This window comes from Diabrotica virgifera, chromosome 3 (genome assembly GCF_917563875.1).
Source record: "Diabrotica virgifera virgifera chromosome 3, PGI_DIABVI_V3a".
In the NCBI taxonomy this organism is placed as follows: domain Eukaryota; kingdom Metazoa; phylum Arthropoda; class Insecta; order Coleoptera; family Chrysomelidae; genus Diabrotica; species Diabrotica virgifera.
In genome coordinates, this window is record NC_065445.1 from 225,455,518 (window position 1) to 225,472,513 (window position 16,996).

Genomic DNA, 16,996 nt, shown 5'->3' on the forward strand with positions numbered 1-16,996 from the left:
TAATCCTACTATCAATTTGGCATCGATACATTATGCATTTACCATCAATTTGGCATCGTCTTGCAAAGTGGCATCTGTATATCGATGCCACTTTACACTACCTTAATAACTTTTTTCCTGTACTTGTTAGCAGAAGTCTAATCAACTCTGTAGTTAGAGATTTGATTCCTTGATGTTACTTTAATATATCAGCTTTCTTTGTTTATTCCTTACTGACTTATATAAGTTTATTCCATAAAATGTTTGAGTTCAAAATGATGGCACAGTGAAAATATTATATACATTTAGTTCAGTGTTTTACCGTTTTGTCGCTGCCGCTATATACATGAAAACGTATATCCCACTTTCATTATCAATCATTTTGGCATCAGAAATTTGGCATCACTGTTGAATACAATATTATCCACAACGAAAAATAGGCAATTTGAGAATGTATATATTATTTTCATCAACAAATCATTCTGGCATCAAGTTGTTTTCACCCAATTTTGAAAAAATGTGAAAGCTTATAATCCAAGGATGGTACTAAAGGTGAGAAATTTGACCTAAACTATCTGTCCGTCGGTCTGTCCGACCGCGAATATAACTCTTACGTCATTATACCAGGTAGAATGACAAATGAGGTGTCAAATGAAAGCGTATAATCCAAGGATGGTACTAAAGGTGAGATATTTGACTTAAACTTTCTGTCCTTCGGTCTGTCCGACCGCAAATATAACTCCTCCGTCATTATACCAGGTAGAATGACAAATGAGGTGTCAAATGAAAGCTTATAATCCAAGGATGGTACTAAAGGTGAGAAATTTGACTTAGGCTGTCTGTCCGTCGGTCCGACCGACCGCGAATATAGCTCCTCCGTCATTATACCAGGTAGAATGACAAATGAGGTGTCAAATAGAAGCTTATAATCCAAGGATGGTACTAAAGGTGAGACATTTGACTTAGGCTGTCGGTCCGTCCGACCGCGAATATAACTCCTCCGTCATTATACCAGGTAGAATGACAAATGAGGTGTCAAATGAAAGCTTATAACCAAAGATGGTACTAAAGGTGAGAAATTTGACTTAGGCTGTCTGTCCGTCGCGTCGGTCAGTCCGACCCCGAATATAGCTCCTCCGTCATTATACCAGGTAGAATGACAAATGAGATGTCAAATGAAAGCTTATAATCGAAGTATGGTACTAAAGGTGAGACGTCGGTCCGTCCGACCGCGAATATAACTCCTCCGTCATTATACCAGGTAGAATGAAAAATGAGGTGTCAAAAGAAAGCTTATAATCCAAGGATGGTACTAAAAGTGAGAAATTTGACTTAGGCTGTCTGTCCGTCTGTCCGTCCGACCGCGAATATAGCTCCTCCGTCATTATACCAGGTAGAATGACAAATGAGATGTCAAATGAAAGCTTATAATCCAAGGATGGTATTAAAGGTGAGAAATTTAACTTGGGCTGTCTGTCCGTCGGTCCGTCCGACCGCGATTATAACTCCTCTACTATACCAGGTAGAATGACAAAAGAGGTGTCAAATGAAAGCTTATAATCCAAGGATGGTACTAAAGGTGAGAAATTTGACTTACGCTGTCTGACCGTCGGTCCGTCCGACCGCGAATATAGCTCCTCCGTCAATATACCAGGTAGAATGACAAATGAGGTGTCAAATGAAAGCTTATAATCCAAAGATGGTACTAAAGGTGAGAAATTTGACTTAGGCTGTCTGTCCGTCGCGTCGGTCAGTCCGACCCCGAATATAGCTCCTCCGTCATTATACCAGGTAGAATGACAAATGAGATGTCAAATGAAAGCTTATAATCGAAGTATGGTACTAAAGGTGAGACGTCGGTCCGTCCGACCGCGAATATAACTCCTCCGTCATTATACCAGGTAGAATGAAAAATGAGGTGTCAAAAGAAAGCTTATAATCCAAGGATGGTACTAAAAGTGAGAAATTTGACTTAGGCTGTCTGTCCGTTTGTCCGTCCGACCGCGAATATAGCTCCTCCGTCATTATACCAGGTAGAATGACAAATGAGATGTCAAATGAAAGCTTATAATCCAAGGATGGTATTAAAGGTGAGAAATTTGACTTGGGCTGTCTGTCCGTCGGTCCGTCCGACCGCGAATATAACTCCTCTACTATACCAGGTAGAATGACAAAAGAGGTGTCAAATGAAAGCTTATAATCCAAGGATGGTACTAAAGGTGAGAAATTTGACTTACGCTGTCTGACCGTCGGTCCGTCCGACCGCGAATATAGCTCCTCCGTCAATATACCAGGTAGAATGACAAATGAGGTGTCAAATGAAAGCTTATAATCCAAGGATGATACTAAAGGTGAAAAATTTGACCTAGGCTGTCTGTCCGTCGATCCCTCCGACCGCGAGTATAAATCCTCCGTCATTATACCAGGTATAATGGCAAATGAGGTGCCAAATGATAGCTTATAGTTCAAGCATGGTATTAAAGATGAAAAATTTTACCTAGGCTGTCTGTCCGTATGTCTGTCCATCCGCGAATACAACTCCTCCGTTATTAATACAGATAGAATGACAAATCGGGTGTCGAATGAAAGCTTTTAACTTAAGGATGGTATTATTAAAGATGAGAAATTTGACGTCGGAGTTCCGGTTTTAGAGTTGCAACCGTAAGTATTTACTATTTTAAAGTTGCCGAAAGAGAATAAGTGATATATTATTCAACGTGGCTTAGCAAGATGAGAACAAATGTAAAATTTTGGTTTTTACGTAATTTCCGCTTAAAAAGTTATAACCGGAAATGCCATTATTCGCGGTGTGCAAGTACTTGGAACGGATACGAGAAACGATCGTGCGCGAATAGCGGAGAAATATTGCAACTTTCTTAAATAATTCATATTGTCCATTGAAATTGTCAAATTGACGTACATTTCATACCTACTGTCATTGAAGAAGAAAAATTATATGTTGCTCTGCAATATTGATATTATATGCAATTATTATATGAAGGCAAATTAAATTAATTGTATTTTGCTTGCAGTACTGCATTTTAATAACTAATTTTATTTACTACATACAATTGTTTACGTTTTAATAACATAACCTGAATCTTATTTTTTCTTCTTATTATTTTTTTGGATTATGGCCTTGACAATTATCCAGTAACCAGGACTAATATAATTGGCCAATATAATTAAAAGTGCGAATAAAGTTGCAGAGCGTAGAAACCAGGTGTCGTTTTGCCGAACTTGCACGGTCCCAATAGACTCAGAAATAGTATACGAACACATAAATCGAAGCGTATTGAAAGGTTTGAATCTTTAGAGTTATTTCTGTGTAAACAGTTTAGTAAAAATGACTCAAAATTAGTAAATTTGTATATCAATCCACGCAAAGTTACACGAAGAATTCAAATATCGACTTCCAATTCTACTTTCGATTACTTTGGGTGAAAACCTAGGACTTACGAAGTCCAATTACTTGTTTTCTTTAAAAATAAGACATGTCATAAATATGCCTTAGGCATCATAGAAGACAATGACACAGAAAAATCAAACAAGCAGCAGGTCAAAAGGGCCTTAGTTATGTATCTTCGGTCCTATTGGTTCAATCGTGACGTACAGCGCCTGAAACGATGGGATTTAACTGGCAGAATACGATGGTGTAGACAAATGAAAATGACGGCATGTAATAACACTTTAAAATTGTAGAAATAAAATGGATTAACGCACATGGTATGACATATTATGTGAGAGTATTTAACAAATAGAATACGATTACATACGTCCAGTTTTTGACAAGCGACTTCTCTACATATGATAAACGCGAAAGGGCCCCAACGTTCACTGTTCGACATAGGCCTCCCGTTCACTGCATATACCCACTGCTTTCTGACGCTGTGACTTAAGAGGATAGGATTTAACGAATAAAACGACAAAGAAGACTAAACAAGGCAGATCACGGGAAAAACACAACTGTCCGTTTTATACTCCACAGGGAAGCATCAAATATTCAACGTAAGGATATATTATAGTATAACGGTATGATAAATCTTTTTCTTTTTTTTTTTTTTTCATTTAGTGCATTCCGTACGTTTTTTAAACATAATCAGGAGAAGTTGTTGAATTTCTGAAGTCTATAAAAGAATTTCTTAACAAACCTTTTTTTAATTGTGTTATGGATTATTTTTAAGAATGTGTTTAAAAGGTAGCTCACAGGCTTATTGTTCAATGGTCTTATCACTTTTAAACGCCTGTCTTTTTTGTAGGACTATTAATTGTGATTTCAAACATTCTAGCGGGACAATGCCTTTTGTGTAACTGAAATAAATATTGTTATCCATTTAATTTTTTTCCTCAATTAATTGAATGCCTCCTACTGGTGTTTGGTCTAAGCTTACCGCTTTTCCCCATTTAAGCTAAACTGCTCGTCAAAAGTTAGGGATATAGAAAATTATGCTCATTTTCATAGCTAATTTTTTCGAGAACAGATTAACGGATTCCACTAATTTTTTTTAATATTTTAGATTTTTCGTTAGTATTTACACAGTTGTGCAAAAGTTTACCCAAACTTTTTTTTGTACTTTTACCGAGTGGTATAAGTACAAAAAAGAAGTTTGAGTAAACCTCTTGTTAGGTATTAGTTACGTATCTTCACTCCCATTGGTCCAAACGTGTCGTACGGCGGCTCAAATGATAGGAATCAGTCAACAGAATACAATGACACAGAAAAATCAATTACAGTAAAATATTGAAAGGGCCTTAGTTACGTATATTCGCTGCTATTTTTCCAATCATGACGTACGGTGGCTAAAATGGTAGGAATTAACCAACAGAATACAATGACACCCAAATCCGGTGTCGGAAAGCTGGTCGAGAACACTTCGTCGACGGAAAATTGGTCGACAACAGTTGGTCGACAAACAGTTGGTCGAATGCACAATTCATCGAATGGACAATTCATCGACGAACATTTGATCGAATGGAATTTTCGTCGACAAACTGTTATTTATCTTTAGGATAAAGGGATTAATGGTGACAAACGACGGGTAACTGGAATATTGTATTATATATTTTTTTTTGGGTTTTGTTAATTTTGTACCTAAATCTTACCGGAGGTATTGCGCCTTTTATAAATGTGTAGTTGTGAATTAAGTTTTTGATAATAAAATCAAGAGGGTAAGAATCGCTTTACTTTTAAACTCTTCACTTTTGGCGCATCATGGACGGCTCGTTTTTAAAAGAATCGTTTTAATTTTTTTTTGTATAAACATGCTCTTTCATTCGTTTAAATGTTGCTTTTCAAATTTTCTAATATTTATAAACAAAGCCCCGGTGAATTTTTGAAAAAAGTGGCTAACTCGGGTTTTAAGGGTTGTAGGGCATTAAATTTTTGTTTCAGTTTCTATAAGAATACCAACATGTCGAATAAAAAAAATTAACTTCCTACGTGTTGTTGTTCTGAAGCTATTTTCTTGTGGCATTTTTGGAATTAACTAGTTTTGATGGGAAATAAGCCACAATTTTACTAAAAAAACTGATTTTATTAACGTTTCGACGCTCAAATCGGGTGTCGTTGTCAAAATAAAACCATTTTTTTTAGTAAAATTGTGGCTTATTTCCCATCAAAATTAGTTAATTCCCACATGTTAATGCGGTTGTTATTTTAATTGTTTATTCGCGAACTCAATCGACTATAGGTGGCAGTGCAGTTGCATGAAAATGGCCGATGTAATTGGGATAATGCATTTTGATATAATTAATATTTTTATTGATGTAATTAATTAATATAAATAAATCATTCATTAAATGAACACACCAGACAAGCATTCAATCGACATTGATATATAGGTTAACGGATGTTTTGTTTAAATCTTCATCCCAATTCCTCTAGTTCAAAATAAGCGGCAGCACCCTCGCTTGAGTTCGCGAATAAGCTTAAAATAACACTACTTTTTCAAAATTATTTTATAATTATTTATAATATTTATTATAAACTTTTTATTCAAGACTTGATCTAATTTGATAAATTGAACCTTTCTCTTTGGTTTGATGTCTTTAGAATTTATGTTGACCTAATAGTTTATGCATAATAACGCTGTAGATAGAAGCTTTTTGGGATAAACAATTTCAATTTTGCAATAACTATTAGGTAAAACTTCTTGAAATTTTAACGGCTGAATACTTCTAATATTGTTCCTTTACTTACGCGAAAATAAAGCTTTTAGTGTATTTTTAGAAAAGTTATTAATTATTTTCAAAAAATCGACTTTTGAAGCTATTTTCCCAATAACTAAGCAACAAATTAACAAAAAGAACTTTCCAAACACTCATTTTAAAGAATTTTCTATGCTCTTCAGTAAAATTGTATCACCTTTCCATACAGCATACCGGTCTCCACCTTTAATATTTACAATCAAATAGCGATCTTTAATTGTTTATATATTGTTTATAAGTTAAAAAGTACGTTTGATTTTTTGCATAATTTTTATATTGGATACTGTTGTAACTAAATTTACCCTAATGCCATAAGCAGTTCTTAGATACCTGTATCAACGGATGTCACGAAAGAGGCCATTTATTTGCTAATTTCTCTGGTCTATCACACCCTTTCTTATCTGTGTTTACAATCCAAATCATTAAGCCACATAAAGAGGTAGGGCAATAAACTCACTATAGCTATAGAAATGCTTTTACTACAAAATTTTAAAAGATAAGAGTTATAACGGAACAAGTATGCATACCTGCATTTTAAGACCCAGGTAGATTTTTGGGGATGACACAATGACACTAAAAGATGGCTTTGCCGATGATTGCATTCAATTGAGATGGTAAGTAGGTATGAATCACCTCTAGTTATATTTTAATGGCTTTGTAATTTAACTTCATGGGGTACGAAAGAATTAAGAAACTTTTAAGAATTTGAAAAAACATAGTTTTTGGGGGGTTTAGGTGTTTTACACAATTTTTGAATATCCCTAAAAACTCAGTTATTTCAAATTATATATACGTAACCTATAAAAAACCTTGAGTTAGTCTATTTTGAAGTATATAAAATGGAGAAAATCCCAAAAAACTACCGAAAAAACCAGTTTTCCGGATTTTTGAAGATGGCGCACCTTACGAATAAATCTGAAAAAAGTCAGAAATACAGATTTTGATAAAATTCACAAAACGCAAAAAAATTAGACATGCACCCTTGGCAAAAAAAAGTTATACGTACCTATTAAAAAAACAAAAAACATTGAGGTTATGTACACTCGACCTTCGGGTCCATAAAAATATATGTTTTGTAAAAGCCTCAGCTGTGCGTGTGAATTTTTTGTAATTTATAATTTAATTGCAAACCAACTTAAAAAAAAATAAAATCGAAAAATTGACATTTTTTGATGTGGGGAAAGGGGAAGGGGGTGGTGGGCTAAAATTGCGGTGATTCTTAATTTTTTTGATCACATAGAACGTAAAAAAATAAAAAAAAATATTCAGGCTGTATCGACTTCAAAATAATACAGCATCATGCCAAAAGGGCCTTAGTTATGTATGTTCGGCCCTATTGATCCAATCGTGACGTACATCGGCTGAAATGATAGGAACTAACCAATAGCATACAATGACATAGAGAAATCAAATACAGCCTCATGTCAAAAAGAATAGAATAAACAAAAATTTCTTTTGAATTAAATATTTGAAATAAAAAATCACACTAAATTTTCTTTTTTTTTCACCCTTTCACTTATCAATATAAACATAAAAGTTTTTAGAGAGTTTCGCCCTCGGTTATAATGTAATCTTTCATTCTGCGTTTAAATTTTTCCAAAATTCTTATTAGTTTTCTCAGGATTCGAATAAACTGAATGCATTTAAATAGCATTGGTCATAATTTTGCGCCTACTCCCTCAAGGCTTAAAAAATGTAACATTTCAAAGGAATGGAGATATTTCAAAGATTCGCTGAGACTATAATTTTTATCTAATATACATATATCTGTAGTCCATCCACTCACGGTAAATATTGCAAAACCTCCGAATTTTAAACAACCGCTTGGATTGACATGAAATTGGGTATGCACATAGCTGACAGGTCAAAGAAAAAGTGATATTGTGCCGACGTGTGCTTTTGCCTTGGGAGTTAGTACAACCACTTTTATAATGTGAAAAGACATACATTCAAAATAAGTCCTAAAGTGGATAAACTGAGTAATTCTAAGCTAGTTTTTGTTCTATAGATTTTTTCTTAACATACTGTTTGAGTTATTTGCAAGTGAATATATTATGTTCGTTTTTCAACAAAAAAGTCACGTTTTTAGACGGTTTTAGAAAAAAACTCAAAAAGTATTTTAACGAAAAATATTCTTAGCAAAAATATAGCGTATAAAAAAGTGAAAACAATGGTGTATGTATGAAGTCTGTAGACCCTGTAAAAGTAGAGTTGTAGTTAAGAGGAAACAGTAGCGATCAACAGGTAGCGAAAACGCGTTCCAAGATTGCGGCTGTAATTTTGAATATTTTTTCGAGATATTTGGCACACGTATTCGTAATATAATAAAGAATGGCGGTACAGAGCCCAATTTGAAAAATATATGAATATGTGGAAATTACTCTGTAATTAAATACAATATTTAAAAAACGAGCCTGTACCGCCATTAAGAAGAACAAAAAAATACACTTTCTTCAAATGAACTTTTTTATCCGATGCCTAGATTTTGTGTCATTTTGGAACTACTAAAATTTTGTATTTCATTAGTAGTTCCAAAATGACACAAAATCTAGGCATCGGATAAAAAGTTTATTTGAAGAAAGTGTATTTTTTTGTTCTTCTTAATGGCGGTACAGGCTCGTTTTTTTAATATTATATTTAATTACAGAGTAATTTCCACATATTAATATATTTTTCAAATTCGGCTCTGTACCGCCATTCTTTATTATATTACGAATACGTGTGCCAAATATCTCGAAAAAATATTCAAAATTACAGCCGCAATCTTGGAACGCGTTTTGGCTACCTGTTGATCGCTACTGTATCACCTTAATGAAAAGCAGGTTCTACTTCGTCAAAATACAAATCGAATATTTTAACATGAAATAACCATAAAACGAAGCACTTTTCGGGAAAAACTCATGACTTACAACTGTTATAAAATGTCTAAAAAGTTTTATTTGTATTTTTATAAACGTTTCTAGCATCAAAAGTTAGTTAGCATCAAAATGAAGTCTCTTTTTTGTTAAAAAAATGTAAAAATCACCGCCTAATTTACTTATGTATTGTTTATGTGATATGTACATTTTTTACTCTTTGAGATATTTAGTATCACTAATGTTTAAGTTATTTTAAACCAAGGCATTTTTTTTCAAAATTAAAATTTTTTTATTTTAAAACCAATTTTTTTTAATAAGCATTTCTTGCCAATAAATCTTATAGATCATATAAACAGTATAATATAAGTAAATTAACTAGGGCGGTAACTATTAATTTCATATGGAATGCTAATTAGGTGGTGATTTTCACGATTTCTTTTAGCAAAAAAAGGGACATATTTTATTTAAATCGTAACTTACTTTTGATGCTGATGGTGATAGAATAGATACTTTTTAAATAACAAAAATAAAACTTTTTTAAACACTTTAAAAAATTTGTGGCGAGTTTTCCCCGAAAAGTGCGTTATTTTTTGGATATTTTACGTTGAACTAGTCGATTTGGAATTCGACGAATAAGAACCAACTGTTGTTCAGCTCCAACTCTGTTTTTATTGTGTGTCCAGACTTCATACATACATAATTTTTTTTACTGTTTTATAAGCTTTATATTTGCTAAGAATAGTTTTTTCGATCAAATACTTACTTTTTGATTTATTTACGAAAAACCATCTAAAAACAAAAAATACAAGGAATTTAATTAGTTTATCCACTTACGGACATATTTTTACCTATATTTTTTCACACTCGAGAAGGGGGTGGTACTCATCCCCAGAAAAAAGCACACACTGGCACAATATCACTTTTTTCTTTGACATGTTAGCTATGCTTATGTCAAATTTCATGCCAATCCAAGCGATTTTGTAAAATCCAAAAACAGTGAGTAAATTGTCCAATGATATCTTTAAAAAAGACTAGTGCATTTTACAAAAACTTAGGTCAATAAATAATATGAAAACAGCGGAATATCAACCAATGTTGAATGTTTTTACAAAGTATTGTTTATTTTTCGCTACTCGAAGGGGACAACTATTAAACTGGTTTCTTCCACTTCCAGACAATTTTTTAACCGCATATGACATCAAAACCAGAATTAAAAAAATTCGGTTTCGACCTCTTAATACACGTAAATTGATCAAGTATATTTTTCTGTGACTATGTGTGTCACTTCCGGGTACACCATTTTAACCGGAAGTGGTGTAAAACTAAAAAAAGTATTTCTTTGTTCTCATTTTTCTAATGCGCGTCAAATTTCTAATCGCTAGTACCATCTATGGGTTATAATCTTTCATTCAACCTCTGTGATTATATCTGACAGACGGACGGACAGACAGGCATAAAACCGGACAGGCATAAATATTTGTTCTCGTCTTTCTAAGGCGCGTCGAGTAATACATAGTTTGTACTATTTCTGCGAATTTAGAACAATACTTCGGGTTGCAACTCTTTATCCTGAAGTCGGAGGCCAAATTTCTCACCTTTAGTACCATCTTTGGGTTATAAGCTTTCATTCCACATCTAATTTGTCATGTTTTAACCCGGCATCCGACAGGTGAACTTTTTTGCCACTAACAGACAGGTGGGATGTGACAAACCCCAGCATTGAAAGAGTTAAAGAATCTCAAAAAATATCTCTACGTTTAGATTAGTTAACAGAAACAGTAAAGATGCAGTAGAAATAAACAAACCAAGACACGTTAAATGATACTAGGAGCACTCCCGAATCATAATTTACAATGTGTAAACTTTGGAAATCATGACTTGGAATTTACAATGTATATACTGATGTGATCTTGATTATTGATATGAGATAATATTCTTATATGTCACTTAATTTAATCAATGTATTAATACTAATCTAATTAATTAACCAGATCACATATCAATATGTTTTCAATCTCAGGGCGAATTATAAATTAATTACTTACTTTCGTGGCTTCTGAATATTTCTTAATGGTTCCTAATCGGGATAGAAAAGAAAAGAGTAAAAAAAAATACAAATATGGGTTACAATTATAATCAAAATATTTTTTATTTTATTCAAAAGGCAATCAATGCTTAATATTTGCTATTTCTTATTATTCTTAAACATAACATTTACAACTGGGAATTTTATTTCCTTTTGGTTTTCTATTGAAAGTTTTTATTAACATTTAACTATTAGGAGTTATTAGGGACAACTCTATTTAAGTTTGATGAAGCTTTTCTGATATTATTGATTATGTTATTCAATTTTTTATGTGGAATTTAATACGAAAAACCCATACATTCATGTCCAAACAAATGAGACTGACCTTTTCCTGGTGAACTGAAAATGTCCTCACACAAAACCCTTTCCTGCTATCCTTGGCTGCGATCAAACCTCGTCCTGGCTTCCAGTGATGTTCTCCTTTGAAAAACTAGCTCGAATAGCTCTCGTTCCTGCTTTTGTCGTGATGCTGTGTTCTACCTTTTTCGAAACTGCTATCAGCTACCGGGACACTCTGGGCTCAAGGAGGTTCTTTTACTCTCGACCTGGCCTACTTCTCGTTCCACGATAGATACTCCACACTCACGGAACTACCGGCTTTCTCACTCCTCGAACACTACCGTCTACTACTCGACTTCACTTCTCGACAGCTCAAAACATTCTGATCCCACTTTGTCATTCATTCACCTACTTTCTCAATATCCCTTCCAGATTCACAAATCAACCTTCCACCACCAACTCTCATTCTCAGTATTCCTCAAAAACCAATTTTTAATCTTTCTAAATATGCTTAATGGATTTCAAAAGAAAATATTTAATTCCCATTCTAAAATCACTTTCTACTATTTACAAATTTTAATGACCTATTCTCTCTTTCAAATGAGTCTTATTTAGCATAGGCTAATGATCGAAACCTTCCGCGAAAAACGATAATGAACTATCATCTATTTCACTGAGTTTTATTTAGCATAGGCTAATGATCGACCTTCCGAGAAGAACGATAATGGTACGCGTCATTCACTTTGTTTATTTTAAGCGCACTGTCCCGAGTTCCGTCTAATCACTTCTTAAAATTAAATATAACAATTTGTTGTATACAGGGTGTTCTAAATTTATATGCCCGTGGTTGAGAAAATTGAAAATATTTTATATTAAATTGAATCCTGTTTACAACCATCAAAATTTAATTTTCATATCAAATAGAAATATAACAATACATTGTAAATAATTATGATTCGGGAGTGCTCCTAGTAGCATTTAACGTGTCTTGGTTTGTTTATTTCTACTGAATCTGGATTTTAAATTTAGTATAAATTTCTACGTATTATGACTGTTTCTTGTTGAGAATAAAGAAAAACTTCACCAATTATGGTTTCATTTCGAAAACAACGCACACATCTTATGGAAAATATAATGTCACTCAAATTCAATAAAATTTATACGAATAGATCCGTTTTAATTTACCGATCAAATCTTATCATTGCGCCAACTCTCTATTTTCAAAAATAAGAGCAGAAATTGATACAAATAAATCTGAAATCAAATGGGTAGGTACATAAGTTAGAGAGAGAAAAAATATTTTAAACTACCCAGATTTTCGGTACTCCATAAATCAGCGGATTAGTTTCACTAATCCGCTTAGGCCCAGCGGGATTTAAGCTCTTATGAATAGCACTCGGAGCAATAATGATTGTAACTTTAACACTTTTAACACTTTATGGACTCCAAAAATGTGATTTCGATAAACTTTAATTGCAATTTGCGCCGTAATTAATCATAATTAAGAGTTGGCGCAATGATAAGATTTGATCGGTAAATTAAAACGGATCTATTCGTATAAATTTTATTGAATTTGAGTGACATTATATTTTCCATAAGATGTGTGCGTTGTCCGTATTATGACTGTTTCTTGTTGAGAATAAAGAAAAAACTTTACCAATTATGGTTTCATTTCGAAAACAACATAAGTCCACAAACTTTAAAACATAATATCAAAAAAATAAGCAACATTTAAACTTTTTTGGTCTTTCAGATATAGGTCTGGATCCCGCGTATGAAAAAAAAGTTGATTAATAGCAAGCTGAAAATTTGTTAATAGCTTAAGGGTGTCTAGTCGGATAAACTTTGATATATGGGAACACTGGAACAGGGGCAGTTTTAATTTTGGAACAGGTTAAAAATTTGAAACGGTCACACCACGAAAACGGCACATGTATTTTGTCCGACAGAACAGACTTAAACTCTTCGAACAGAGATTAAACTCTCATGCAAAAATTAGACTGCTATTTATCACCAAATGGGCCTTTTAATGAGTAGAGCATGTAGAATATGTCAAATGACAGGAATTATGACAGGTGATAAATAGCAGTCTAATTTTTGCATGAGAGTTTAATCTCTATTCGGAGAGTTTAAGTCTGTTATGTCGGACAAAATAAATGTGCCGTTTTCGTGGTGTGACCGTTCCAAATTTTCAACCTGTTTCACAATTAAAACTGCCCCTGTTCCAGTGTTCCCATATATAAAAGTTTATCCGACTAAACACCCTTAAGCTATTAACAAATTTTCAGCTTGCTATTAATCAACTTTTTTTTCATACGCGGGATCCAGACCTAATAGATGCATTTATAACCCATAATACTTATATAAAATATAGTATTACTATCAGAATCTCTAACTACTAATGGAAAGATTTTTACGTTTCCTGAAAAATTTACACATTGTAACATACAGTGCTTCCATAAAGTAACGCATAATTTCATTATTTCGTAAACCGGCGACTTTAAGGAAAATTTTCGAAACAGGTCGATTTTTATTTTTAAATTACAATTTTTTGGCATATTACATATCATACTAGTGATGTCATCCATCTGGGCTTGATAACGTAATCGATGAATTTTTTAAATGAGAATAGGGGTCATGTGATAGCTCATTTGAAAGGGTATTTAATTCTCTATTTACTAATACAAACAATAACATAATTATATATACAGGGTGTCCAAAAAGAATTCTTTAATTAAATTAATTGAGACAAAAAGAAAAATGTATGTAACTTATTTAATTCAAAATTCGTTTTACTTTTGTCAGAAAATTAAATGTTAGAGCTGCCATCCACCTGCCTCTTGGAAGTTTAAGATTACGCTTAAGCGAAAATCAATATTTAGGTTTTAAATAAAACATTTTTATGTTTGCTGGCACCAATAAAATATATTTAGAATGAAACAAATTACATACATTCATCTTTTTATACCAATTAATTTAATTTAAATAACATTTTTTGGACACCCTGTATAAATAATTATATTAACAATTATATTATTGAATAGAGAATTACATACCCTTTCAAATGAGCTATTACATGCCCTTTATTCTTATTTAAAAAAATCAACGATTACGTCATCACGCCCAGATGGATGACGTCACTAGTATGATATGTATGCCAATAAATTGTAATTTAAAAATAAAAATCGACCTGTTTCGGTATTTTTCCTGAAAGTGTCCGGTTTGTGAAATAATGAATTTATGCGTTACTTTATGGACGCACTGTATATTGTTTCGCAATGACCCATTAAATTATTATAAATGCAATTAACCATTGACCATGTCATGAAAATGGCAATATAAAATTAATTTTTCAAATGTCAAACTTTAAAATTTGTTTTTGTTAACAAAAAAATAATTTAAATATCTATTATGAAATTCGTTACAAACAAAATCTGATATTTCAACTAAACGAAACAAAATACACAATAAAAGTGAATTATTAAACTCATTCAGGGACCCGTTCAGACAAAAGAGCCTACAACTGGTTTTTACCTGAGTGCGAGTGGAAGACTTGTAACGTGAAGCGATCGATATTATGTATCTAACTAGGTACTGTCTTTTCCGTAAAAATGTATATCTTGGCAACATCCTGTTGTTGCCAAAGTGATGTTTAAGCAATGTTTTTGACCTACGGGGGTCAAATTGTCGTTATAGTGTAAGGAATAAAATATATAAATAAATCGGATTACTGAAAATCCGACAACGGTGCCAAGCTTAAAGAAGTGTACTAAGCGAACATTCACGGATTATACCTAGAAAATGATAGCATTTCTAGGTGATGCCAAATGACTGCAACGTGAAAAGATGCCAATTTAATAGCGGGATGTATATATATATATATATATATATATATATATATATATATATATATATATATATATATATATATATATATCATTGAAATCAGAAAATTTTTCTGCGTCGATTGGTTGTATCCTCTTGCGGCTACGATGAAGTTTTTGTCGCTTGGTTACTTAAAATAATTGACATTTTTAACAATTTTCGGCGACCAAGCGACTAGAATTTTGTAAATTTAATAACAGTTTTCATTTCGTACCTCTTCCATTTTAATCATTTACAGTTAGTAAGTTTTTATTAGATTGTATTTTAAATGTTTGGGCGCGTAGTGATTTTTTACAAACAATATCTAGAGTTTTTAAAATGCTTAAAAAATTTTACCCTACCCGAAAATATTTTTTTTGTCATTTATTACTTTTTTTCGCACATTAATTGAATAACATTTTTGTTTCGTTAATTATATCGAGATGTAACTTTCTTAAAAAAGATAAATAGTTCTTTCTTTCTACCGAAAATAGGTCGAAGTTGTCGCTTGGTAATAATTTACCTGCCGTTTTTTTTATGTTTTTGTTGCTTAGATATAATATATTTCTTTAAAAAGGAAATTTTAAAAGGAAGTTTATCATTATTGCACGTAACCTGTTCCGAAGTTTAGATTTTGTTTGATGATAAAATCCATTCAATAAAAACATTTGACAAATTTGCTGACGTTTTCTTCATTTTCGCATAATTAATGTTTCATGTGAGTGTCATTCTCACACTTTTTTATCTTACAATGGGTTATTATTGTTGAGTAAGGTTTACTAAAACCAATAGTCATAAATAAATCTGGGAAATACATACTGCTGAATCGTCGCTATAAAGTATTATTTACTTTACTGCTATATAAATAGGTCACTGGTACTTAATAGAAATATCTTAACATTTGCAAGTGTAGCAGTATGCCAAGAAATCAGTAAATATTTCAAATAAGAAATTCGAATCCATCAACTAAATTAAGAAATTTATACATTTCACTGATCATGCATGTCGTATAGATAAAGACGACACGATTCAAAGTAAGATTTGTTATTAGTATGATAATTACGGTATATTAAATTTTTTAGTTTTCTAGTTCAACCATTTTACCTGTTACAAAACATGAATGATTTTCGGATAGGTCATATTTCTGATAATACGTTCAAAAATGTATCAGGTTTAGTCAATTTTACCAGTTCCGATAATAAAAATTAGTCACCTTCAGTATCTTTTTCCAGTTGAAGTTAAAAAAATATAGTCGGTTGGTAACTTTTTCCTGGTTGCGATTTAGCAGAAAATATTACTAACCGACACTATTTCATAAACTATTAAAAAAATACATAGTCTACAAAGGGTAGTTTATAAACTGCATATAAAGTTATAAAGCTTATAAAGTATCTAAACTGCATTTAAAGTTCGTTGGAATTATGAAAATAAAACCACTAAATCATGTTTTATAAATTTTTTTTCAAAATTTCAAACTTTAAACCGCTCTACTGTAAAGTTAGCCAAATGTCGCTTGGTCATTTTTGCCTTTCAACCGTCGAAATGTATTATATTTAAAAATATACACCAATAAAACATTTAAAAATATCACATATTTTTATTTTTTCAATATTTTGTTGAGCCACCTTTAACTTTGATTAGCGCTTGTATCCGTCTTGGCATACTTTGAATGCAGTTAAATTGTTTTTGCTTCAATTTGTCATTGTGGTTTTAACGATATCAT

At 32.3% G+C, this 16,996-nt stretch overlaps 2 protein-coding genes across 3 annotated transcripts in view; one reads left to right on the top strand and one right to left on the bottom strand.

Moving 5' to 3' along the window:
* The window catches only part of LOC114331236 (cytoplasmic dynein 2 heavy chain 1), a 410,099-nt gene that overhangs the window by 223,452 nt on the left and 169,651 nt on the right, over positions 1 to 16,996 (top strand). The window lies entirely within an intron of this gene.
* The window catches only part of LOC114331232 (transforming acidic coiled-coil-containing protein 3-like), a 64,188-nt gene that overhangs the window by 888 nt on the left and 46,304 nt on the right, over positions 1 to 16,996 (bottom strand). The gene's annotated exons all lie outside the window — the stretch shown is intronic.